This window comes from Manis pentadactyla, chromosome 10, assembly GCF_030020395.1.
Source record: "Manis pentadactyla isolate mManPen7 chromosome 10, mManPen7.hap1, whole genome shotgun sequence".
Taxonomy (NCBI): domain Eukaryota; kingdom Metazoa; phylum Chordata; class Mammalia; order Pholidota; family Manidae; genus Manis; species Manis pentadactyla.
The window spans coordinates 12,387,172-12,413,053 of NC_080028.1; the positions used below are offsets into that span (position 1 = coordinate 12,387,172).

The following is a 25,882-nucleotide window of genomic DNA, read 5'->3' on the forward strand; positions in this document are numbered from 1 at the left end:
GCCCACCACAGTGGCTTTGAAGCTGAAAAGGCCATTCTCAAAGGTTTTCATATTAAAGCAGGGGGCCTGAGATATTTCTGATAAGAAACTATTTTTGACTTCTGTGAAGCCTCCTGAGAATGGGCCTGTCATGTGTAGGGGTGGGGTGGGGGCTGTTCTAAGAGGGCAAGCAGGTGGAGGGTGGTGTGGGTAGGGGCAATGGCACCGCTGGCCATGGTCTGCTCCCTGACCGGAGTCCCAGTGAGCTCCAGAGAAAGGGAAGGCATGGACGGTAGCAGCCAGCTGGGAGATCAGTTCTGTTAAACTCTGAATTCATTTGGAGATTCTACAGATTTTAGGAAAACCCACCAATCAAGGGGCCCCAGCTCCAGTAGAGAGCAAGCACAGAGGGTGGCAGACCCTGGATGCTGGGTTACGTTAAGCCTGCTGACAAAGCCCCTCACAGAATAGTATGATGGTTGGATGAGCTTCTTAGAGGTGAGCTGGTGGTTTGGGGAGGAGCACATGCTATTTCTGTACTGACACTATGGATTGAAAACTCTGCATTATATCCATCCTCGCTTCTTCCAGAAGGGTTTGATTATTAATATATAATAGATATATTCATGTATGCACTTCTCATTCAAATAATTGCAGAATTAGTTATCATTGTATAAATATACTCATTTATATACAATTTTAAATGAAAGCAGATTTACACAGTTCAACCATGGCCTCAGGGGGCCTTGAAATATCCAATCTGGAAAGGCCACATCAGCCCTGAGGAAACTAAAATGCATCCTTTCTGGACGCCAAGGCAAATGCCTGACCTTCTCCAGCCATTGTTCTGTGTCATTCGTGTGCTGCCCTGGGTTAATTCATTCAATCATTAATAGATATGCAAACACACACACACACACACACACACACACACACACACACACACACACACACACACACACACGGGAAAACTATTTCCTGCTCATTTTCATCTGGGACGATAACCCTTTGCCTTGTGAGGACCCAAGAAGGAAGACTCTTAAGCAAATCAAGTTCTGTTCCTTTAAGAAGTGATACTAGGCTCCCCTGGCTAGCGGGGAGGGCAAAGGCTGGAGGCTAGGCTACTGGGCTGTGTCTCGTCTGTGACTGCAACCTGTGGCCACCAGGTTCCTTTCTGAAAGCACAGGCTGCAGACTTTAATTAACCTCCTTGACTGAACCTGCTCTTGGCTAATGAAGCAACTAATTCTCTGGCAGGAGCAGCTGGGCTCAGTGCGGTCCGGCGACCCAGCTTCCCACTGTGCCCCGGCTCTCCAGCCCTGGGTCTCTGCCCTCTGCATGGTGGTGGTGCCTGGGCTGGCTTCCTCAGCATTACAGGCTTTATTTTTCTGTAATGGAGTCTTGGCAGTGATCTCACCCCCCTGCCCAGGGAAACCCCAGAGATCCTCCTGTGTGTGCCTGCGGTGTGTGTCGGGGGACAGGCTATCTTACAGCCATTCTGTGACTCCCTCTGGAGTCCACTAGGTACAGAGGGTGAGAGGGATTGGGAATTGCTCACCTGGTCTCATTTGAGAGACAATGAACGGTATTCTTCACCCCCTAACCACACCCTAAACACTTGTACAAATTCTTGAGGTGCCTTTCAGGGGTCAGTAGTCCTCATTCCATAAGGAGGCCTAAGGGTAAAGAGGAAATAGTGCCTAGAGGGAAAACTCTTGGACCTGAGTTTATTTATGCAAGGATACAAAACAAGGGGGACGCGGCCATCTCTCTGGAGGAGACAAACCGCCCTGCCTGTGCGGCAGTGCTGTGATGGTTCTCAGGGGGCAGGAGGCGCACCTCGGGCCGGGCAGCCCCGGGAGCTGGGTGGTATGAAGCAGAGGAGGTGCAGGAAGGTGATTTCAGACCAGATCCAGGCTGGCACTCCCCCAAGGTGGGAGCCGCCTGAGTGACAGGGAGAAATAAGACGGACGTTCTCCAGAGAAGCAGGAGCCAGCTGCCGGCCTGCTGGGCCAGCAGCCCTGCTTCAAGTGGGGGTCTGAAAAGATAATCTCTTAACACCCCCATCTTGTCCAATATTGGACAAGAATCATTATGCCTACCCAGGAGGTTGTGGGCTTATAAGGGGTGTGGAAGGAGATCAGAGAGTCCTGAGGTTCTGAAAAGCTGGGCCTTGGACCAGCTCTGCCTGCTGCACCCAGTGGGAAAGCGCATGCCCCCTGCGGACTGAGCGGCTTGGAATTAGGTCTCAGGTTCTCCTACTGCTCATGCAAAGAGGACACGAAGTAGCAGGGTTTAATCAGGAAAGCTAGGAGAGGATCCCGAAGAACTGCAGTGTGAGTAAAATTTTTTTACAAGCGAGCATCGGTGTTAGCAAACCTATAATCTAGCAGTCGCAACTCTGCACCGACATCTCCCAGCAGCGGTGCCAGGTATTATGACTGTCTTTTAGGTAGAAACCAGTCACTTGCATTTCCCAGCAGATGGAAACTAATGCATTTATGAATGGAGCACAGAACAGCTGGACATTCCTGTCTACTGCTTAGGTCCCTTGGGAATGTCACTTAAAAGCTCTCAGCTCTAGCGTGCAAATGACATATATGGGTGGTTACAAGTATCAGGGGCTCAGGGCCAGGTTTCAGTTATTCTGCAGTGATCTCTCCTCTCTTCTGGAAAGGGATGTACATACAAGGAACAAGAACCAGGGAACTAGAGAACTGTCTGCTTGAGAGCTCACACAGCCGGGGGACGGTGGCATTAGAGAGGAGGTAAAGATCCCCAGGACCAGGGGACACATCCTATTTGTGTTCATTATCTGGGTGTTAGGGACAGTAGGGCAGAGGGGTCCGTATCTGCTTGTTCAGGAAGCCATGTGGTGAAAGGATAATGTATTTGTGAGTACTTAGCATTACAGTGTCCAATTTATAGTAGCTATTAACTATTATGATTGATAATTTGATCAAGGATCATGCTCTCCTAAAGAAGATGAATACTCTCCTAAATCTACTTTTATATTGAGAACCTTTTCCTTATCACCAAATAAATTTAACTTCCAAACACAGGCTTCAAAAGGCAGAGGTGAAATCATAAGTATACCCAGTGGCCAGTAGTCTAAGAGCTACTAGATGAGGGCAAGAGGTCTGAGATAGTCAATTTATTCTGGGATACATGCTGAAGTGTAATAAGACACATCAGGATTTTGAATGCAGTTTACCCTGGTTTTTGTCGATTCACCTTTAGCAGAGGCAACCCAAATCATGGAATTTGGAATTGTGTGTTGTAGGCAAACGCAAGAGACTTGGAGTTAGAAGGCCCAGCTTCTGTGCTCCTAACTCTGACATCTTAGGTGCTCTGTGTGCCTCAGTTATCCTACCTGTGCATCAGTAGAGTAACGCCAGCCTTGCCAGCTTGCTGGCCAGGGTAGGAGTCCTTCTCCCTGATGCTTGACACATCAGAAATAGGATATTCAATAAAGTTGCCTGAGGTCAAACTGAAAACATAATTCAACTGAATTAAAAATCTCCTTTCTAGCCGCTGCTTTCTTCATTTAGAAAAATGACAAGACTGGCCACTTAGGACCCTTTCATTTCTGTCATTCTCTATTCCTGTGTTACAATTCTAATTAAGAAGTCCCGGTGAAAGGAATGAAATAGCCAAGGCTAAGCCAGAAATCATAATAAAAAAATCTTGATCAAATGGAAGTATCATAAACAATGGAGCAACCTAAAAAAAAGAGAATTAAAACTCACACTTAGGAAACCTCCATCCACATCAGACTACTTCTGGACCAGGAAAACAATTCTGAATATATAGCTCTGAGTGCTTCTCATGCCAGGTCATAAGGACTCAGGTCAGGAGGTGGTCATTGGAGTGCTGGGTGTGGGGTCTTGGGAGATGGACGCCACCTAAAGATTCATCACTGGAGGGAATGGCTAAGTGAAATGAATGCGCTAAGTCCGCGGGGAAAATATTTTCCCAGCATGGGGCAAAATACCCTTGAAACTGAAATCAGTCAAAGGGAGAAATAAAGCAGGAGAAACCCATTTATTTCTTACAAGCAGGTGTCCACTTCTGCTCACCCATGTCTCTAGAGATCCGGCTGCAAAAAGGGACTTCACCCAACTTCTCCAGGGCAGATGTACCCTCCCTCCCTCATGTAATCCTCTATTGATATGGAGATGGACTACTTCTCTCCACCCCTTGGAAACATCTATTGATATGAAGATGCACTAAGGCCAGGTGAGAGATTCTGGAAATACTGCAATTTTACCCACAAATGGACACTAACTACAGAATACTACTTAGCAGTAGTTAGAAACAGCCAACTGTTTATACACACAGCAATGAGCATGGGTCTCAGAAATATAATGTTGAATTAAAAAAGAATACAATACCATGCCTATAAATTAAAGACACCAGTACTTATAAAACATTACCTATTAACAAATTTATACATAAACTCAAGAATAGCTAATAAACACATCAGAGTGGCAGTTCAGGAGGCTAGGAAAAATAAGGTGGGAATGGAAATTTTTTTTAAAAAAGGACAAATGAATCAAGAAAAGGGAAAAAATACAGTAAGAACAATAAAAGCAAAGCTCAGAGTCGTGCCTGAAAACCAGTGACCCATCCTGGAGGACATTATATCTGCATTTTGGAGAGATTCAGAACCCGTATGGAAAACAGCAAGCAGGACCTAATTAGGGCCTCCATCAAGCAAAGTGGTAGTCAAGCGAGGTTGTGTGTGCAGAACATTCCAGGGAGGAAACAAGAAGATGTGGATCTGCGTCACGGTGTTGGGAATTTTCACGTGCCTCTCCAGATCTGCTTCCCACCCTGCTCTGACTGCTGTGAGCCCAGGAGGCGATCTTCTGTGAACCACATCTGCCTGTATCCCTTGTCCCTGGCTTCCTGGTGGCTTTGGCCAATGGTAGAAGTTGGCAGGAGATGAGTAGCTTGGAGGAGAGAGAGGTGTGGTATTAATTTCTGGCTTCCTCTGCACCAGGCCCCTGTTCAGCAGTGTCTGCGTGCCTTTCCTGACAGTCCCAGTCCCACTGGCCAGGCCTCTCTTACAGCTTTAGCTCTTGCCAGTTCTGGTAACTATTCCCATTCCTTGTCCATTCCAAGCCTAGGGGTGCTTACAGCTTCCTGCCATGGATGGCCCCAGGTGCTTCACCCTCCCTGGTAGTTGCTCCTTGCCTCTGCCCATGTATTTGTAAATGGTTCCTTTCTTAAACTCAAGGCAGGACCCTGGCTTATGCAGTGATTCCACTGGAACTTGTCAGAGGATTCAGGGACTGGGTGGCTCACACATCTGGTGAGTGCTGTGTAACCTTCTTGCTGGAGAAAATAAGACACTGGTTATCCGTGGCATGTGTCGGCATCAATTTCTAAAATTACTGGTAGCATGAGAGATGGTGCTTATGGAGGCCAAGACTTTGGGAGATCAAAGGACCGAGATACTCAGTCACTATGGCAACAGTGGAGATTTCAGAAATGTCATGTGGGCAGGTTGCATCTGGTGGCACTGGAGAGCATATATATAGAAAAAGACAAATTTCCAGACTTGAATGCCCTTCAGAGGGCACAGGGGTAAAACCAGAATGCTCCACTGGCCATTTGGAATGAGTCTCTTATGTCCAGGAATAGCTGCTGAGGGTCAAGTTCAGCACCTGGTTGTAAGAGCTGTGGGATTGCAGAGCCAACAGCTGCTGTGTCTCTTACGCAAAAGCCAAGGCCTGGAGGAGAGAGTGAGACCCTAAGACACGGGATGGGGGTTTTGGACGGACATAGCTGCAACTGAGAACTTCTGTTGAGTATTCCTTGCTGCTCTTGTCTGAGGAGAAGTTTCCCCAGGTGGTAAGCACTCTGGCCAAGTGCAGATTCTCAGGATCTGCCTCCAGACTCATAATGACAGAGTCCTGTTCAGCCAGAGAGGTGTAAGGACTGCTCCAAAAGGGGCTAGCTTATCATTTTAGTTTAGTGTTGGGTGGGTAACAATCTGTGCCCTCAAACTTCAGTGGCCTGAAGTAGCCACATCATATTATCTCTTATGATCCTGTAAGTTGGTTAGGGCTCTGCTGGGTAGTTCTTCTGCTGGGAGCTTAGCTGGAGGTGGAGCATGCAGGACAGTTTCAGGCCTCCCTCCGCAGGCCCTCTCTACTGGTGTGGAGCTTCTTACCTAGTAGGTGGCTTTGAAGAGGCAGTGGTCCAACGTGAAGGAGGAAGCTGAGCATTTCTTAAGGTCCAGCCTCAGAAGTCATCCGATATTTTTTCTACCACGATCTGTTGTCTAAAACAGATCATAGGGTCAGTCAATATTCCTGGGAAGAAATGATCAATGCCCTTATCTATGGGAAGAATAGTATTATGGGCTAGAGTATTGTAAGTCCAGGGAGAGGAAATCCCGGGGCAAAATACCTCTAAAACCCAAAATCAGTCAAAGGGAGAAATAAAGTTTAAAACCCATTTATTACTTACAAACTGCAGTCCAGGGCCGTCTCTCTCCTCTGCTCCTGAAGAAGCAAGCAAGCAAGCAAGCCCCTCCCTCTAAACTCTCCGTTCAGACACGCCCTCTGTTGCCCAGGTAATTACGCATTGATGTGGAGATGAACTTCTCTCCACCCCTGAGGATATGCAAATGCACTAAAGTCAGGCGAGATATTCTGGGAATAGTACAATTTTACCCACAAGTATATACCCCATCAAATTCATATGTTGAAGTCCTAACCCCTAGGGTTTCAGAATGTGACTGCATTTGGAGATAAGGTCATTAAAGAGGTAACTAAGGGTAAATGAAGTCATTAAGGTGGGCCCTAATCCAATAGACTGGTATGTTATAAGAAAAGGAGATTCGGAAAGGGAGGGACTGCATGGAGGGAAGACGTTGTGAAGACAGAAGAAGAAGATGGCCATCTACAAGCCAAGAAGAGGCCACCTACGAGCCTTAGAAGAAATCACCCTTGTCAATACCTTGATCTTGGGTTCAAACCTCCAGAACTTCCATTCCAAGGAAATAAGTTTCTGTTGCTTGTATGACCCAGTCTGTGAAACCTTGTTATAGCAGCCTAGCTAACCAGTATTTGCTGATACAAATACAAAGCATTTGCAGCAATCTTTATCAGAAAGATAACTGTCAGGTCTGCAGTCTTGCTGATTTTTATCAACAGAAGTCTGGAGACTATGGGAGTTGATTCTAAGAGTAATAGATCAAGAGGATCACAAGACATGACTAAATTAGAACAACTTTTTCAGTGGGGGACGTTCATTTAAGATTTCAGATTTAATGTATTCCTGTAAACAGCTGGGAATGGCATTAACAATCTACTAGATTGGGTAATTGAAGACTGGATTCAATATCACCCTATTAGTCAAAGAGATTTGGATGATAGAACTTTCCTCGCAAAGAGGAGGGAGTTCTCAAAAAGTTCTGTGATGGCTGTACTGTGTAGGCTAAGAGTAAGATGATGCAATGAAATTGGGCTCAAGATTTCAGTGGGAATAGGGACTCAGACGTCATAGAGGCCTTGTGCATAACTTAATTGTCAGAGATAAGTGAGTGTAATTACTAAATTAAGCCCCAGGGACAGAGTGGCAATCAGGGACTTTTGACTCGCAGGAAATTATGGTGATGCTAATTGATCAATGGGTCCCTAGTAACGAAATAGATGTGCAGCTTACTAAGGTGATACTTGACCTGTAAGTGAAAAAGTTTTAGCTCTGTGGGTACCAATCTGACTCAAGTTGCCATAGTGGGGATTTATGACCTCATTTTCGGTTCCCGTACCCACACTGGCTCGTGCATCCACAGCCCATCAATTGAGGGGGAAGCCAAGTCCCTTTGAGAAAAAGCCCTTGAAAAGCTTACTCAATCAATCTTCCCCCAAGCCTTCCCATAAGGGACCTGTTACTATTTTCCAGGGTGACTATAAACTAGGGGGTGGGAAGTACCCGGATGTCCCAAAAGTTACCAGGTACTAGCTTTAAACTGATGCCTGTTCCTCAGACACATCGAACACCATATGGTTCCGTCATTCAGCGTGGAGGCTTATGGAAGTCAGGTGATGAATCAAGTCTTGGGAAGGGTCTAACTCACAGGGGAGTAGGGGGTTGTGGACCCATACTGTGGCTATTTTTTCAGACCATAAATATATAATGATGTGGTAGGTAGATTTCTAAGAATGACTCCCAAGGACTCTGACCCTTGTATAATGTCCCCCCTTTTGAGAGTGCATGGAATCTGTGAATATGATGAGCTATCACTCCTGTGATTATGTTACATTATATGGTAAGAAGGACATCATCTGGATGAGCCTAATCTAATCACATGAGCCCTTTGAAAACAATTTCTATTCCAGCTCGTGACAGAAGGGGAGGTCAGAGGTTTGAAGCATAGAGGGGATTCAAGGTGCCATTGTAGGCTTCAGAGAGGGAGGGGGCCCCATGCCAAGGTATGCAGGGGTTCTTTAGAAATTGACAGCAGTCCCCAGCTGATAGCCAGAAGGAAATGAAGACCTCAGTCCTCCAATGACAAAAACTGAATTCTGCCAACAATCTGAATGAGCTTGGAACTGGATCCTTCCCCAGAGCTTCCAGGTTAAGAGCCCAGTTCAGTTAACTTGACTTTGAACTTGTGAGTTCCAAGTAGAGAACCCAGTCCAGCCCACCCAGAATTCTCATCTGTAGATGAGATCTTTAGAACTGTTGTTTTAAGCAGCTAAATTTATGGTACTTTGTCCCTTAGTAACAGAAAATCAGAAATACAATTGGGAATAGACATTCTTAATAATTGACAGAAACCCTATGATTCACTGACCCATTAAGGGAAGGGTATTTTGATGGGAAGGAATTGTCCACCACTTCTTCCAAATAAAGAAGTAATACTGTATCCTCGGGGCGAATTGTGGACATAAATGCCATCATAAAGACCTGAAAGATTCAGGGGTCATTATTCCCTGTTCAACTTGACTCTTGTTTCAGTGCAAAATCCAAATAGCCTGGGGAAGTCTGGATTATCACAAATATAATCAGGTAGGGATACCAACTGCAACTGTGGTTCATGATGAGGGATGTTTACTGGAAAAAAATCAGGTCTCTGGCATCTAACATACATCTATTGGTCAAGCAAATGTTTTGTTTTTTTTTGCAATATCCATTGATAAAGGTAGCTGGAAGCAATTTGCCTTCATATGGCCAGAATAGGGGGCCATTCTCGTCACACAGGATTATGTCAGGATTATGTCAGTTCTCCTGCTGTTGCCTTAATAGTGTCATGAGGAAACTCGATTATCTTGATATCCTATAGAATATCATGCTAGTCTATTACATTAAATACAGGATGCTGACTGGACTTAGCCAAATACCAAACAATTTATCCACCTTATGAGAAATATGACTGCCAGAGGATGAGAGAAAAATAAAAAAATTCAGGAGCCTAATTGCTAAAGTTTCTAGGTATCTGGTGGTCTTGTGTGAGTCCCCTTATGAGTGAGACACAAGTAACTGCCTCTTGTACTTCCTACACTACTAGGTGGGCATTCTCAAATTTTGGGGGCTTGAGCCCAACATCAAGGACTTTCTCTTGTGAACACCTATTTGATTACTGCCACTTCCGAGTGCCCGATTTACCAGCATCAGAAGCCATTGCGGAACCTCTCATATGGAACTTCTCCTTGGGGGTAAGCCATCCACTTTAATGTGGGTGGATTCCATTAGGTTTCTTTTCTTGTGGAGGAGGTGGCAGTGGTCTTTAAGGGAATATGTGTGTGTGCATAGATGGACAGATATATAGATATTCCAAATATAAGCTAAGCTTTCCTGCCTGCGATGCTTCTGCCAGCACCACCAGTCATGGACTAAGAATGTTTTATCTATTACCATGGCTTCCCATACTTCATGCCTCAACAAAGGAACTTACATGATGGGGAAAGGGGTGCATCATTGGACTCATATCTTTTGAATCCCATCACCCAGGAGGAGCTGGTGTGATAAACTGATGGAATGTCCTGTTGAAGCATTTATGGTGCCAGCTAGGAGACAACATCCTATGAGGTCAGACCTTATAAGGTGCAGCATATGCCTTAAATCATGGCCTGTACGTGGTATTGCCTCCCTTCTGTAAAGGAATGGAAATAAGAGAATACTGAAGGAATTTTCACTTCTGTTCTCAACAATGTTATCCTTCGAGTGTTTAGAGATCCTTGTGCCCAAAGGGGGAATGCTTCCACCAGAAAACACAGACATGGTGCTGGTAAGTGTGAAGCTGAGAATTCCCCCAGCCGTTTTGGGCTCCTTGTGCTGCTGGGCCAATAAGCAGAGAAAGGGGTCCTTGTAAAGATCGGATCCTGATTACCCATGAGAATGTGTTGTTGCCTTATCCACCACCATGGTGGCCCACATTATATCGCTTATTGTATTAATTATCTATGGCTGTATAAGAAATTATCCAGACCCTTAGTGGTTTAAAATAACAGGCATTTATCAGGTAAAGTCTTATGCTTCAGGGTTGCTCACAAGGCTGAAGACAAGGGGCCCGATAATCAAAGAACTTGGAATAGCACACAAGTCTATTACATTAAAGACATGATGCTAATTGAACTTGATGTGCTGGATACCAAACAGTTTATATATCTTAGGAGACACATGCATGCCTCATATCAACTGGGGAAGGATCCATTTCCAAGTTTCCTCACAGGGTTGTCAGCAGAATTCAGTTCTGCAATAATTACTGGACAGGGGCCTTCAGTTCCCCAGTTCCTGGACTGGTGACTGCCTGGAGGGCATCCTCAGTGTCCCTGCACAGGGCCCCTCACACACGTCAGCATCATCAGAGCAAGTACACCAGGAAAGCAAGAAAAACGGGGAGAGAGAGGTATAAATCCTGAGTAACCCCATTTCAGGAGAAACATGCCATCATTTCTGCTGTATTCTGTACATCAGAATCAAGTCACTGAGTCTAACCCACACTCACACTCTCGGGGAGGGGCTCACACAAGGGTGTGAATACCAGGAGGTAGAGATCATTGGAGACCATTTTAGAAGGCTGCCTACCTCAAGGTGCTAAATTTAAGATGAAGAATTTGAAGCAATTGGCTTATATCTATTGTGCCCTATCACCCAGAAATACTAAATGGAAGACCAATCTGAGATCCCCCACCCCAAAATTCTCTGGGTCTCTAGTACTTCCTTGCTCAATAGTCCTGGTCAACTGAAAACTGTACAGTTCAATAAAGAAAGATGGTCAATGACTATGATCCTAAAAAAATGAGGGTTTGGTCACCCCACGTGGTAAAGAAGATGCAGGAGATGTTCTATAGATAGCAATTGTAACATGGTAGAAGGAAGCTATGCTCATCAGTTCATGCCTTGTGACTAGTTACAGAAGTATGAACTGGAGTAGCTAAAGGTGGTCTTGCATAAGTCCTCTGCCCCCACCACCTAGTTGTTAATATTTAAGGTTCAAGGTGGAAATATAGCTGAACTGGCATTATCAGGTGATGATATGACAGCTGATGGAATTTTTTTGTGCTCCACCTGTTAAGGATATGAATTTTCCATGCAACATGTAAAAGTGATGCAAAGGAAGAAAGGGGGCTCATTATGGTGGATGGTCTTCATTTGCTTACCCGGAAGCACTCCCTACACTTTTCCATCCCTCTTCTGTGCCCTAAGAGACTGACCTCTAAGGATTGTTCAATTCCTGTGGGATTCAGTCAGTAAGAGTCACTGGCAGAAGACTGGAGGGTGGATGGGGAGAAAGCTTGAACATTCATTTCCCTGTCTTTCTTTTCAGTTTGTCAATGGCACCTTCTGCTAATGAAAACCACAGTCCCAGTTGGGAAACCATGCCCTCCCACAGGTCTCGTCAGTTCTGGTAATAGCCTCTTCTGGGGTAGCAAAGGTAGAGGATTTCCACTGATGCTGCCCCAGAGTGGTTTGCTGTCCTTTCTGGGTTTCTCTTAAGCCTGCCCACACTTTTATAAGTAGTCCTTTTTTAAGCTCCATCCCTTTTGAGCGAACCATCTGTTTCACATCAGGACTACAGTCAATTCAGTTACAGAAACTCATAAAAGTTTTTATGAACAACTTTGCTTTCCTTTCCATTCAGAAAATTTATATAATTTAAGTTTATTTTCATAATTTAGCATGGTTTTTTTTTTTTTTATAAAATCTGTGTTTCATAAAGGATGTTGAATAAACACTTCTTGAATGGAATGTATGAGTTGCAACCTGAACTCTAACACGAGCATCCTTTTCATAAAGACAAAAGCTAAGGCGCTTTCAAATATAGAGTCACTGCCACGGCCCAGAAAGATCCATGCGCCAGAGTTCATTCAGTGAGTCAGCGACCTCAAGTCAGGGCATGGTCTGACTTTTTCTCCCAAACTGACCAAATCTGACTCTTTCCAGAACTTATTTGATAGATGAAGGAGGAGAAAATGTGGAGATGAGGACTTTCTCTGGTGAGGTGCTTTCAGAAAGGAGAGGGGATGGAGAATGCTAAGCACAGCTTTCTCCAAGTAACAACTTCCAAGGACACTCCCTGAACTTCAGCTGTGGTCTCCCTCAAGCAGGTGAGCGAGTGGGGTGGCTTATCTGCTTGCCCCTCCGAGCGCTCTCCCATCACTGGGACCCCTCAAGTAGGGTATCTCACTTCCTGTCAGCCAGATTCAGGCTGGTGGTGCTCAGGGGCCATCAGAAGATCTCAGAAGGCACAAATTAGGTTTGCAAAATGCCTCTGACTATTTTTAAGGCTTGACTTTCCATTGACTGGAAAGCAATATACTTGGCAAAAATGTTATCCTTGGCTTCGAGAAGCTGGCGTGAGTCGACCCGGTGGGGCACCTTTTGCTACAGCTTTCCTCAGAGGGAGAGAGCAGGATTCCACAGTGAGTACCAGATTTCCTGAGCCTCATTCTCAAGTCCCTTCAAGATCTGCACTCTGACCCTGGGAGTACCTGCCAAAATCTGAGGCTCAAGGATTCCATCTGTTGTATAGATGTTTCTCTCTTTTCATCTTTTCCAGAGGATAGTCCTGGGGTTCTTTGCTCGTTTTCAGTTTTCTTTCACCCTTTTCTGAGTTCCCTGAGATTTGGTAATGCCTTTCTGATGGATATCGAAGGGTGAACCTTTGAAGGTGTCCTTACAGAGAATTTGTAGAGCACGAAAGAGCTTTTATCAAGAAAGAATATAATAAAAAAATATATACAAAGTCATTTATACAGTATGATCACAACCACTTACAACATACTTAGGAAATATAATAGCATACATGCCTTTAGGATGGGGGAGACAGTTCATTTTTATATGTATTAGGAATCATTTTTATTTCTAATAATTTTTATTTCTAAAGGGTATGTATTGCATGTATAATGGAAATACGAACTTTATTTAAAAGAGGTTTAGGCCCACCCTTGCAATTGCAGAGTTTGTGTGCTGCCCAGGGCACCTAGCCGAAGGGTCTGCTAGAGCGGAAATAAGAGCACAGTTGGCTGTGGCTTGGAGGTGCACCTGCCCAGGGTCCCACCTCTTTCAATTCATCTGCCCAGAGGAGCATCTTTTCTAATCCCCAAGGAGGTGTTATAGGGAACAGTGGGATCTCAGGATATGGAGCTGGTGAGTAAGCTGATTAGCCTCATAATGGTGAGGTTGAGGTCCGAGGTAATTTCTCTAAGTGGGACAGTCTTGTTTTACATGTTCCCCGTCCCCCGGCATCATTTAGAAGCCCAGACAACTGTTGTGTAATTGTGCTTTGTTCATTCCAAATAGAGCTGAACGATTCAAATCCAATCCCCTGTGGGCGGAAGACTCGCCAAACTCGGTGGCAAACTTCGCAGCCTGGGGTCTGATTTCAGCAAAACGTTGTAGGTGTTTTGGATCGTTCTGCCCAAGACTCTCTGAGTAAGTGTTGTTCTCAGAAGTTGGGCTGATTCTCTCTGGTGCAAGTTAATCAGACACTCCTTAGCCCAGATTTCTCACATTGAGTTCTGCAAGATGTTAGCATGATTAGTACCTACATAGCCATGCCTGCGCCCATAAATGATGGAACAATAATTTGTCCGACAGTTTACACAAAAGATTATTAAATGAAGTGCTTCCTATTTTCTCAGAAGCCTCAGAGGTCAAGGACAACACAATAGTCCCTAGTATTCCCACATGCTAAATAGATATACTTCTGAGGATGTGAATACATCTCTGCTTGCACTAGCCCGACACTTGACCTTGGTATCAGGGGATGTGGGTAGGATTGAAGACTTAGAAGAGATCAAAAAGTGAAACCTTTTCAGGGAAAGAGCTGTCAGGGAGGAATGAGTCCCCACTCCCCTGTCCACCACAGGGCATGGGGGTGCTTCCCCCACAACTCCAGCCAAGCAAGGAAAACTTCAAGAAGACATTTCTAGACCTTGACATGCATCCCCTAGGGCTGAGGGAGGCAGGGCTGGGATCTTCTTCAGGTTTGAAAAGTCTGCACATGAGAACTGGGGCCGATGCTTCCCGAGCTGGCATGCACACCAGGACACAAGGACAGCTGCTCTGGGAAGGGGCCCGCCTTCTGGAGTTTTGTGGCATGAGAATGCACGCACGTTTCTGGAGAGCCAAATGTGGGCCCCTAGGATGGCCATACGGCTTGGGAGTCATGAGAGGGTGTCTCTCCAAAAAGACTGCTTGGGAGCGGGTGGTGAGGAACTAGCATAGAGGAGTGGCCACTGGAAACCAGGCTGGTGAGGGGCATAGAATCAGGGGGCAGCAGCTGAGAAGATCAAGTGTCCTGGGAGTTCATAAAGATCCGACAAAGATGCCCTAAGAAAGGAGAGTCGCTTTCAGACATCCATCTTACCTGTAAGCTCTCCAAGTGAAAGTCAAACAGCGCTTGTCAGAGCAGGCCCTGGCATCCTCTCAACACTGCAGGGGCCTCAGATAGCGGCTGGTGAGTGGAGGGGAAGGTAAGGCACGGGGGGCAGCCAGACAAAAAGGAACTGTCACTCCCCTCCCATCTCTGCTTCTGACTTGTACTGGGGGCAGAGAAAGGTTTGAAATTGTCTGAGGCTTGGAGTTTTGATACCTCCCTGGACTATCTTTTATTAATACCAGGGAAAAGACGTTTTGTTTGGTAGCAGAGTTGTGAAGTTATGAGATCTTCCTGAGATTTTATCACAGACAAGGAGGGATAAGTCAAGAGTTTCAAAGGAAGAGAGGTGCAGAAGAACACAGCAAGCTTCTGTTCACATCTTGCCAAGTCCGGCTCATTCAGTTGACTGGTGATGGATATCTAAGTATAAGATCTTGGTTATTGACCTGGCCTGCTGACAGCGGCAACCAGGCCTTAGGCTCTCTTTATAGAATCAACACCCACCAGCCTACTTGCCAGGGATCGTTTCACATCCAAGTGTCCCCCTCCAGTCATTTCTGAGATTTTTCCTGCGGTGCACTCCTTACATGGAAGATGTGTTTTTCTGGGCTCTCCATCCCAATTTCTTTGTTTGCTGCCTTTTCTGTTGCTGATTCTTGGAACAAGCAGCTCGTCTCTGGCTCCTCACTTGCCTCAGCCAGAAGGCACCGCCTTCATCATATCCAGAGTGTCAGTCTCGGCTGTTGTGTGGCTTCTCTGGAGCAAGAAACCAGATCGACCCCCTGAAAGAGGGGGTTTTACAGCTGCGGTCTGTTTCAGATACTAGCTCTTTCTTCATGCTTCTGGTGCTGACACTGCCACTCACTAAGTTTTCTGCAAAAATGGAGTGCTCAGGGGGTACCACTGGTACTTAGCTGTCTCTGCCTGTCCAGGGGCCATTTGCCTCGACCATCTGGACCCCTCCAGCTCTCTCTACAGGTCTCCACTGCTCCCAGCCCCAGGGAGGAGGAGTCCAGTTCTCTCCTCTGTTTAAAAACCCATTTTCTGACCCCAGATTAATTAGCTCCCCAGCATGCTGGGCAAGACACATGTTAATTTCCTTCAGGAGGATGCCCTACCACCAACCACTAGCATGTGATTTTGGCCCCATCAACTTAGCAAGACAGTAACATCCTAACCTTTCTAGGGTAAAGATGATCTACAATCACCTTTTCCTGTCCAAAACTAAGCACATGTATGTAATTGCTTTAATCATCATGTGACCAGCTATCTCTAACATGTATCCTGCCGCACCAGGTGACCACCACATTAATGTCAGCTTGGTTATGTATAATTTCAACCCATGACTGTGGTAGTATTCAAATTGTACCGCATGGTAAATATTTATAGGATTCTGACTTATTACCCGGAGATGTATGGCAGAAAGAAGGAAGCCTTGAACCAGTTGAGGAGTCTTAGCTTCTCCAAACTGTCTGAATCAAACAAGAACTCAGAATGCATTCGCAGGAGACGACAAAGGACTGCGCTTTGTAATGCACAAGCCACTGTTGGCATTCCACCAGTGCGTAAAAATTGCGAAGGTGTTGAAAGTGTCAATGATCTAATAAGTTTGGAAAATACTGCGTTATCAGGTGAGCGGGGGCTGCTAAGTAGGGAGTAGGAGGGGCCGGTCCCAGATCATGTGCCCACGAGTCCCTGCTAAGACCCCAGTGGCAAAGAGGATGAACAAAGAGTTTGCTTAGCAGCTAAGAGTGAGGGAGCTTGGGGAGGCGCCCCGATCTCTTAACCTGCTGCCCAGGAGGTAGGGACAGATCTCCAGTGACCTGCGCCGAATGGGTTATGGTTGTCTTTCTGCCTGAAGGCTTCATCAACTGTGGGTTCTGGAACTATGAACTGGGCACCCTGCTAGGGAGAAGGGAAAGGGGATTTAGGAATTTCTCTCTGGGCTCCTTCTTCCTAGTGAGAATGAAGCAATCCCTGACTGGTAGGAGCCATAATCCAACATGACAGTGAAAGAGAGAGAAAAAAAGATTCAAGGGGAGGCAGAGGAAGAATTAAACCATTGTTCGGAGGCTGGCCAGAGGAAGAATGCAGTGCAGAAAAGCAAGCGCTGGGAAAGGCTGTGAAGCTGAAGGGGTGGCAGGCCCAGGGCCCTCCTGCAGACGGACAGCTGGACCTGCTAAAGAGCTGCTGCAGCGCATGTGTGCAGGGCCTTAAAGGAGCAAGTTCAAGGAGCTTTGTGACTACTGGTCCAGGAGGAAGACTGCAGGGTGGCCTGGAGTCTGCTGAGCCATGTGGGGGTGCCTGCATGTAGATCGGATACGCTGACTTCCTGCCGTGACCAACCATCTGCCGAGATGCATCAGGCCCAGCGATCCCTACCCACTTCTCCCAGGATGTGTGGGGAGAACTGGACTAGCTTAAGCGGCCTGAAACTTGACTCAGTATTAATAGTTTAATGTCTGGGGAAGGAGACCAAAGGCCCTCAAGACAGAAGATACTGACATTTCTTCTTTCTCCTCACTGAAGGATGATCATTTAGAAGAGAAAGGAAGGTGTGTGGGGTGAACCTTGTAGAAAACTTCAAAGAAATGGGTCACAGTCTTTCGGACTATGTTTTAAGATACTGGAATAATAGCTTGCTGTGGCTAAAGTTTACTGCAGAGAAAGGGTTTTCCTAAAAGCGAGCTTGCTCTCTTGATAAGGGGATTTTTAAAATTCATTTTATTATCATTAATCTACAATTACATGAAGAACATTACGGTTACTAGACTCCCCCCTTCACCAAGACCCCCCCACAAACTCTATTACAGTCACTGTCCATCAGCATAGTAAGATGCTGTAGACTCACTACTTGTCTTCTCTGTGTTGCACATCCCTCCCTATGCTGCTCCCACATTATACATGCTAATCGTAATGTCCCCTTTCTTTTTCCCCCCTTATCCCTCCCTTCCCACCCATCCTCCCCAGTCCCTTTCCCTTTGGTAACTGTTAGTCCATTCTTGGGTTCTGTGATTCTGCTGCTGTTTTGTTCCTTCAGTTTTTCTTTGTTCATATACTCCACATATGAGTTAAATCATTTGGTATTTGTCTTTCTCCGTCTGGCTTATTTCACTGAGCATAATACCCTCCAGCTCCATCCATGTTGTTGCAAATGGTAGGATCTGTTTTTCTCTTATAGCTGAGTAATATTCCATTGTGTATATGTGCCACATATTCTTTATCCATTCATCTACTGATGGACACTTAGGTTGCTTCCATTTCTTAGCTGTTGTAAATAGTGCTGCGATAAACATAGGGGTGCATCTGTCTTTTTCAAACTGGAGTGCTGCATTCTTAGGGTAAATTCCTAGAAGTGGAATTCCTGGGTCAAATGGTATTTCTATTTTGAGCTTTTTGAGGAACCTCCATACTGCTTTCCACAATGGTTGAACTAATTTGATCAAGGGTATTTTAAACTGAAATTTGGGAGGGATAAGAAGGACTCAGATAAAACAGTGTGTCAGGAGACAGAGGAGAATGAAGGTCGTCACCTAGGACAGCTATTCCCAAATGTGGGAGCCTCAGTTGCCCATGAGGTTAACTGTTCTCACCTAAAAATGGTTCTGAGCTCCAGTTACACAAACCTGATCAGGTTTCTTGAGGGAAGGACCTCTCGCACCCCCCATGCACGGTGACTTTCAGTAGGGGTTAGGGAAAAAAGTCTTCCACAACTTTGACCATAGGATCTTTTTCTCCCACCAACACCCTTTAATGTCTCATTAAAAAGCTAGTGACCCATGGCCCCCCATTTGAGAAACACTGATCTAGAGGAAGATAGCAGTTCTATAGAATCCCTTCCATCTCCTTTCACAATTCTATAAACCTTTGAGTAGATTGGTTGGCATTTGATAGAGCTCATTAAATAAAATCTTATTCTCTGCCAGAGCTAGGAACTGACTTAGAGATGAACAGCAAAGTCAGAGAGAAGGACGTACAGGTGTACCTTCCTTACTAGTCAGAGCAGGGTGGAGAATGTGTTTTAAGGTCTTTCACTCAGGAGTGCTATGGACTGAACTGCGTTCCTCCCAAGTTTGTGTGTGGAAGCCTCCCCCACAGTGTGATGGCATTTGGAGATGGGCCTTTGGGAGGTAGGCTTATATGAGGTCATGAGGGTGGGCTCCTCATGCCAGGATTAGTGCCCTTATAAGAAGAATCACCCAGGCACTTTTTTTCTCTCTCTTTCGCTCTGTCCCTCTCCACCACATGAGCACACAGTGACAAGGTAGTGTCTGCAAGCCAGGAAGAGGGCTGTCTCCAGAACCCCATCATGCTGGTACCCTGATCTTGGACTTCTAGCCTCCAACAACGGCATCTATTAAGCCATTCAGTTATGGCAGTCTGGGCTAAGACAAGTGGATTCCTAACGTGAACTCAGCACACTGCTTGGCTATGAACTAGCCAGAATCCATGCAGGGGATCAGATCTGCCATGCAGGCCAGGTGTGTCCTTTCACACTCACCCATTAGCTATGTCACACCTTCTACTTCAGGAAGGGTACAGGGTAGAAGGAAGCATTAAGAATGGATAAATAAATAAATGGATAAATGCATTCTTCTCTCCCAAATTTCCCAGTCGCCAGAGGAGATAAACTAGTGAGCAAGGAAGACTTCGGGAAGATACCCATGTCTCATGTAACCATGGAATGAAATCAAACAAGGGGAAGTGAGGGTGATCACGTGAATGTGCAATACCTGATATGCTGTGTGTGCTCAGTGAATATCTGACAAACAGGTAGATCTGTGAGATGCTTCTGCGTTTCCCTGTCAGCTCACAGAAATTCCAGTGAGCTCATTAACACAAGCAGACACTTCTCTGTACTCCAGTTCATGCCTATGGACCCACCCCCACTGCATATCCAGGTCTGCCTGCAGGGAAAACACTCAGTGAGCTAAGTATGCCCTTAGGAGCTAAGGAGGGATCAGAATTCAGTGTGGATTCTAAGGATTCTTGGCAAAGAGGTAGGGGACTCAGAGCCTTGACTCTGAGACCTGGGAAATCCTGGGACCTTTGTAATGTTCTTCCATAATGTATTCTTCCTTGAACTTCCCTCCATTTTCATGTGTTTCCTTTACTATTAACAGTAAAATTCATAGAAGGCAAATTTCTGCAAGTCTTGGAAGCATCGAGGAGGAGAGGAATGAGAGAGATTCAGCCAGGCTTGGGGAGGTGGAGGGATGTCCAGGGGCAGAGCGAGCTGTGGGGTTGGTGGCAAGGAAGAGTGGGGTGCCCAAGCTGATCCGGGCCCGGACTTATGCTTAAACATGACACAGAGGCTGCAACTTGTTTAAATAAAATTAGTCTAAAAAAGAGGGGCTTGTTCCACTCAGATAATGAACCTGGGGGAGAATCTCAGACTTGCAAGTTGAAGCAAGGATTCTACCCTACTGAACTCCAGGGTTGCTTACACAACAGGTGTCTTCAGGGTACACCTGGGCTATAAAACCATCAGTTAATTAATTAAATACATAATCTTTATTACATAGACCTCTATTGGTTATAACCCAATTGGGAGTGAGAAATGCATAGTAAAAAATAATAATTACTGAGGTTCTCTTGTTGTTTTGTTTAGACTACCTGGGTATCAAAGAGCAAACTAATCTGCATTGAGGTTTGGTTTTGAAGCATTTCTTTAGCCAATTTATTATTTTTAGCTTGCAGTAGCAAAACCAACTTGGAGCTATTTAAAACACCATTAGTTCTGAAATTTTTGGAAGGAAACCAGCCTTGTTATTTTGCATCTGAAATTCTCTGCTCTGAGTTCTTTCTTTCCTAAAAGAAACAATTGTTATCATAACACAGTGTTCTGACAAAAATTGTGTTTTTCTCAAGAACACAACTTTCACGTTTTATGCGAGAATAGAGAGTTCTCACAAGACCTGTGATGTGACAGGTCCCTTTTTTCCCAGTGTTTTCCCTTGGAGGTCACCTTTTTGGGAAATGCACCCCCCCACCCCATCTCCATCCCAAGGCTGGACAGTAACACCATGTGTTATTGTTATGCTTTTACATGTCAGCCACCTGCTCTGGACTAGATTTCACCTTCCTAAAAGGCACGGACTGTGTCTTGTTTCCTGTATTACACTAAGCAAATGCAGACCTTTAATAAATACTGACTGAATAGGTGAATTGATAGAAGATAGATTTTTCAGTGAGGTGAAAAGAGAGAAGGACCAGAGGTCTTGCAGGGATCTTGAAGAATTCATTTGGCCAAACTGAGACATGGGAATGAATAGGAGCCAGTGAGTTGAGGAGATACAGGGGTGGAGCACAAGAAGGGTTCCATATGCAGGGAACAGCATTTAGAACCCAAGGGGAGCACATAGACATAATGCACTCTGTTCTGCAAGAGCAGGAATGGGATGTTCTTGACAAACTTCTTAGGATCAACATTCAAGTTATTAAAGAAACATTTCAATGGGAGGAAGGTCAGGGGGTTAGAGATTTTCAGACTCAAAATAACAGATGATGTTTTTCGTATATAGATTTCCAAATCTGCAAAGAATTAAGATCTTGGCCCAGGGAGAATTTCAATGAGGCAGACATCTGCTGGAGGTCTGACTCTGTGAAAACATGTCGACTGATAAATTGTTGTAAAAGCCTAATAATCATTTCATTTTTCAGAAGCTGGAATAAGCAATAAAGGAGACAGTGCTATGAACCTCACAGCAATGGACACAGACAAGGGCAGTGATAAGGAGGTGGAGGGCCTTTATCTGAGTCCTCTGCTCTCTTCGTCCCTCCCTTTTTCCTATCTTTCTTCAGCGCTTACTGTGCGCCGGAGATACAAGATGAAGATTAATAATATTCCATTCATTTCTGTCCTCAAGGAGCTCAAAGGCTAGGGAGAAAATGGCTAACATAATTACAAAATAACGTAAGAAATGATCTATCTGCATTCAAACTGGGGAAGTATATACGTATAGTTATGTGTACATGCTGGCCCTGGCTATGGGGCTGGGTCCACTTTGAAGGTGGCCTGTCAGGCTGTTCCTCTTCCATCAGGTGAGATATGCAAAGGCTTTTTAACGATTCCAAGTGGAGGGGGCAGTCTAGGGGGAGGCATGGGACATGGAAGGGTGTCATGGTGTACGTAGGGGGTGGTGTGTGCACGGTATAGTGGAATTAAGAGGAATAAAGAAGGGTAAGGTGAAAGGTGAACCTGTAAACAGTGTGTGCTTTCACACACATTGTACGTGTTAGACAAATGTGAGTTAAAGAAGTGAATAAATACGAAGATTTTAAACGGAGGAGTTAAAGGATTAGATTTGCATCTTAGCTCCTAGAACTGACTGAGTGGTTAATATCATGAAAGGAAACACGGAACATAAAGTACGAATTACCTTACTTAGCTTTGAAGACAGCTGACTTTGAAGGGGTCCGATGAAAGAGAAGAGTGGTCTTCGAGGATCAGATGTGAAGGGACAGCTTGTTAGGAGCTGCCACAAAATGGAACTCTTGATACATTTATTTGCTCATTCGCTCCACGAACCTTTGCCCAGCAAGAAGTATGCATCAGGGATTGTGTTAGGTTCTGGGGGCAGAGCTGTGAGCAAAGCAGCCGTGGGCCCTGCCCTCATGGGGCCTGTAGTCTGGATGGAACCGTCCAACCTGTGAATGGGTTGGGACAGGAGTGTAATGAGCTCCGTCCAGCAACAGCACTAGGATCGAGGGAGGAGGAGGAGGAGGAGGAGAAGCAACAGGGGCTGCAGGGGAGGGTGGGTACGCACCGAGGGGCCTAGAAGAGAGCAGAATGGAGTCTACAGGGCCACACCCCACAGAGCTTCAGGACATGGTTCCTCCCGTGGCACCCAGGACGCAAGACGCGTGTCTCACTGTGGGTCACAACCAGAAGACGGGTAAGCTGCCAGTTTCAGGCACGCCACTTTAGGGGCTTCCTCTGCTGAATCCATTCTAGGCACAACTCACAGGCTTCTCTGTGGATTCCACACCACCAGGCTCTCTCTCTTCTGCTCCCAATGCTTTTCCTCTCTTCTCCCCTCCCCTCCCATCCTCCTCCTTCCCACTCTCCCCCTTCCCTCCCTCCTTTCTCTCTCTTTTTCTTTCTGGTACTTAGTTAATGATTTAATGGATTTCTTATAGTGACCTACCTTTGTGTGGGATAGGTTGACAATTAATTAATATAATAACATTTATTGTGGTCCCACATGATTGATGACTTAAAGGTGACTTAAGTAAGACTCCCTAACATAATAGGGCTTATAATCTAGTGGGCAAGACAAATATCAATGAAAGTATCATGTGAATAAATATGTCATTACAAACTGTGATAAGCAATACCCAAGACAAGCTCAGACTGCCACGACATGTATTAAGTGGGTTGTATGTACAGCAGGGACTGGGGTGTTTCTGGGAAAGCTGGGGAGGTGAGGGTGTATTAGATTCCTGTGGCTGTCGTCACAAATTATCACAAACTAGGTGGTTTCAGAAAACCAAAACTTATTCTCTCACAGTTGTGGAGGCTGGAAGTAGAGCTGAGCTCTGCTTTCTCTGAAGGTTCTAGGGAAGAAGTGTTTTCCTGGCGTCTGCAGCTGTTTTGCTGTTCTGTGCCCTGTAATCGCATCACTCAAATCTCTGCCTCTGTTGTCACATGGCCTTTGTCCTGGTGCATATTTCTCTGTGTCTGTCCTCTCTTTGTAAGAGTACTTTATACTATAAGTCACCGGATTTAGGGCCTTCTTTAATTCAGTATCATCTCATCTTAAGTAGTTACATCTGCAAAAACTCATTCCAAGTAAGGTCACATTCTGAGGCTCTGGATGGATATCAGTTTTGGGGGGTACTATTCAACTCACTACAGAAAGCTTTCCTGAGCTAAGAGCTGAAAAATGAACAGGGTGCATTAGGCAAAGAGGGATTTGGAGAAGAGAATGGTCCACACAGAGAGAAGAGTGTGCCCTGGAAGGTGTGAGAGCTACAGTAAGTGTGGTCAGAGCCTCAGGAAGGGGCAGGCAGGATGGGGCTGACGTGCAGCTCCTCATAAAGGGACCAGAACCTCAGGGTCTGACCTGTTGGGCGAAAGGGTTTGGGTCTCCCAGGATGGGAAGCAATGGGAAGCCACTGACAGGTTAAGATGGGTCAGATTTGTGTCTTATCTGTCCAGCAGGCCCTGCCCATGTAATGCTTTGTCTCAGTGGTCTGAGGCTTATTTTTATTCTCTTGACAAACGTCTGCTCTTCTTTTAAGTCCTGGTTGAATAGACCCCATGCAGAAAACCCTCTTGGACACCACCCTCTCCCTGGAGTGCGGGAATGGTGTTCCATGGCAGCGCCCCTGTGGTGCTGGGGGTTTCCTCCGACCCAGTACCGAGTACACTGTCCTGAAACTGACCGCTGGCTTTTCTCTTTCTCTACGTGAAAGTGTGAACACCCCGAGGAGAGGGCGTTGCTCAGCCCTGCTGCTTAGCCCGTGACTTAGCAGTAAATAATTCAGCAAGCAAATGAAGGAAGGAAGGGAGGGAGAAACTGAATAGCCCATGATAACCTCAGCAGTGAGACTAGCACCTTCCTCTGCAAAGCAGAAAATGGCCAAAGAAACCTCGCACTTGTTCCGGGGCCTGTCTTTGCAGGTTATCGTCTCCTGTCTTCCAGAAATCCCGTGGCCAAACCAGCCTCCTGTCTCTGTCCCAGGGCAATCCCTCAGGCCCCATTAAATACGCTCCATGTGTGTGGCCTGAGAACTAAGGGAAGAAACCATTTCTGATGGAGATGAGTATTCCACTTTGCAGTCTAACAGTCACCTAATGCAGCCTGAGAGGTGGAGATGATCTCATTACTTCCCAAATTAGGAGCTGAAAGTGAATTATACTGTCGCTGACAGGCTTCTCATTTTAGTTATAGGTCTGCCTAGGAATTTTTTTATCTGTTATTTTTTTAGATCCATGCCTGCTGTATATGAGCTAGACGCACTCTGCTATTTGGATTTTGTTGATGTGCAGGACCACTGCAACTTCTTCCAGAAATTTCCTCTGCATCTCCCCGTCAGTACCCACTTTCCTCCAGGCTAGATAAAAACTGTTTCTTTTCATCCATGTCTGTAAGGCAGAGGCAAGGAAACCAATGGGAAGCCAGTGTCAGGGTGATTCAGTGGGCACTGCGCAGAGGCTGGGGGATTGTCGCTGGCTCCGCAGGTGGACAGGGAGGCAAAAGGCTGAGAAAAAAGAATTACCAGGCACAGAAGCTGTGAAGGTGTTTTTTTTTTTTTTTTTTTAAGATGAAAGCCCATAGCACACCAAAGCTATTAGCAGAAGGGGATTCTGGCTTCTTGTGAAAACAAATAAGAAGAAAATAAAGTAAATATATACTTCTGGGATTCAGGAATCTAAGAGATCTGATTCTACCCTTGTGCTTCCAGCTCAGCTACCAGGTCCCTCCGAGGTTCCTGGCAGGGCTGGGTTGCTGGGGAGGTGACTGAGCTGTGAGAGTCAATTCCCTGCCAGGCGCTGGGCAGCGAGCTCTTCATCTTCAGGCTCGGCCAGTCCTGACAGCTCTGGGAGAAAGGCCACATCACGCCATGGGCAGCTCACTGCACTGTGGATCCCGGAGGACAGCAGCTTGAACAAGGTCATTCATTCATTCTGCACATAACATTCTCTGTGTTTGGCTCTGCACTGGGCAAGGGGATGCAGCGGTTGTCAAGACAGGTGGGATCCCTACCTGCCAAAAGCTCCCAAAAGATAGATAACTGGCATCTAAACAAACAAGAATGTCATTTTAGAGAGTGATCAGTGCCATGGAAACAATAATGGCAAAGTGTGATTAAGAATGACTGGGGTTTATTTTAGATGGTCAGGGAGAGCCTCAGGATCGAGGTGACATTTGAACCAAGATGCCCTCAAAAGAGGATGCCAGCACTGACCTGCTTCCCAACATCACCCAGAAGCCTCCCCATCACTGCACAGCTGCCCTGGACCCCAGCGTGCCACGAGTCTCCCCAAGTCCCAGAACATTGCTGAGCTAATGTTCCCTGGCCTGGTGCTCCAGCTGGGAAATGATAC

At 45.8% G+C, this 25,882-nt stretch overlaps 1 long non-coding RNA gene across 1 annotated transcript in view; it reads left to right on the plus strand.

The window, feature by feature from the left end:
• LOC118915464 (uncharacterized) overlaps positions 1-25,882 on the plus strand; it is a 66,344-nt gene that overhangs the window by 37,202 nt on the left and 3,260 nt on the right. The gene's annotated exons all lie outside the window — the stretch shown is intronic.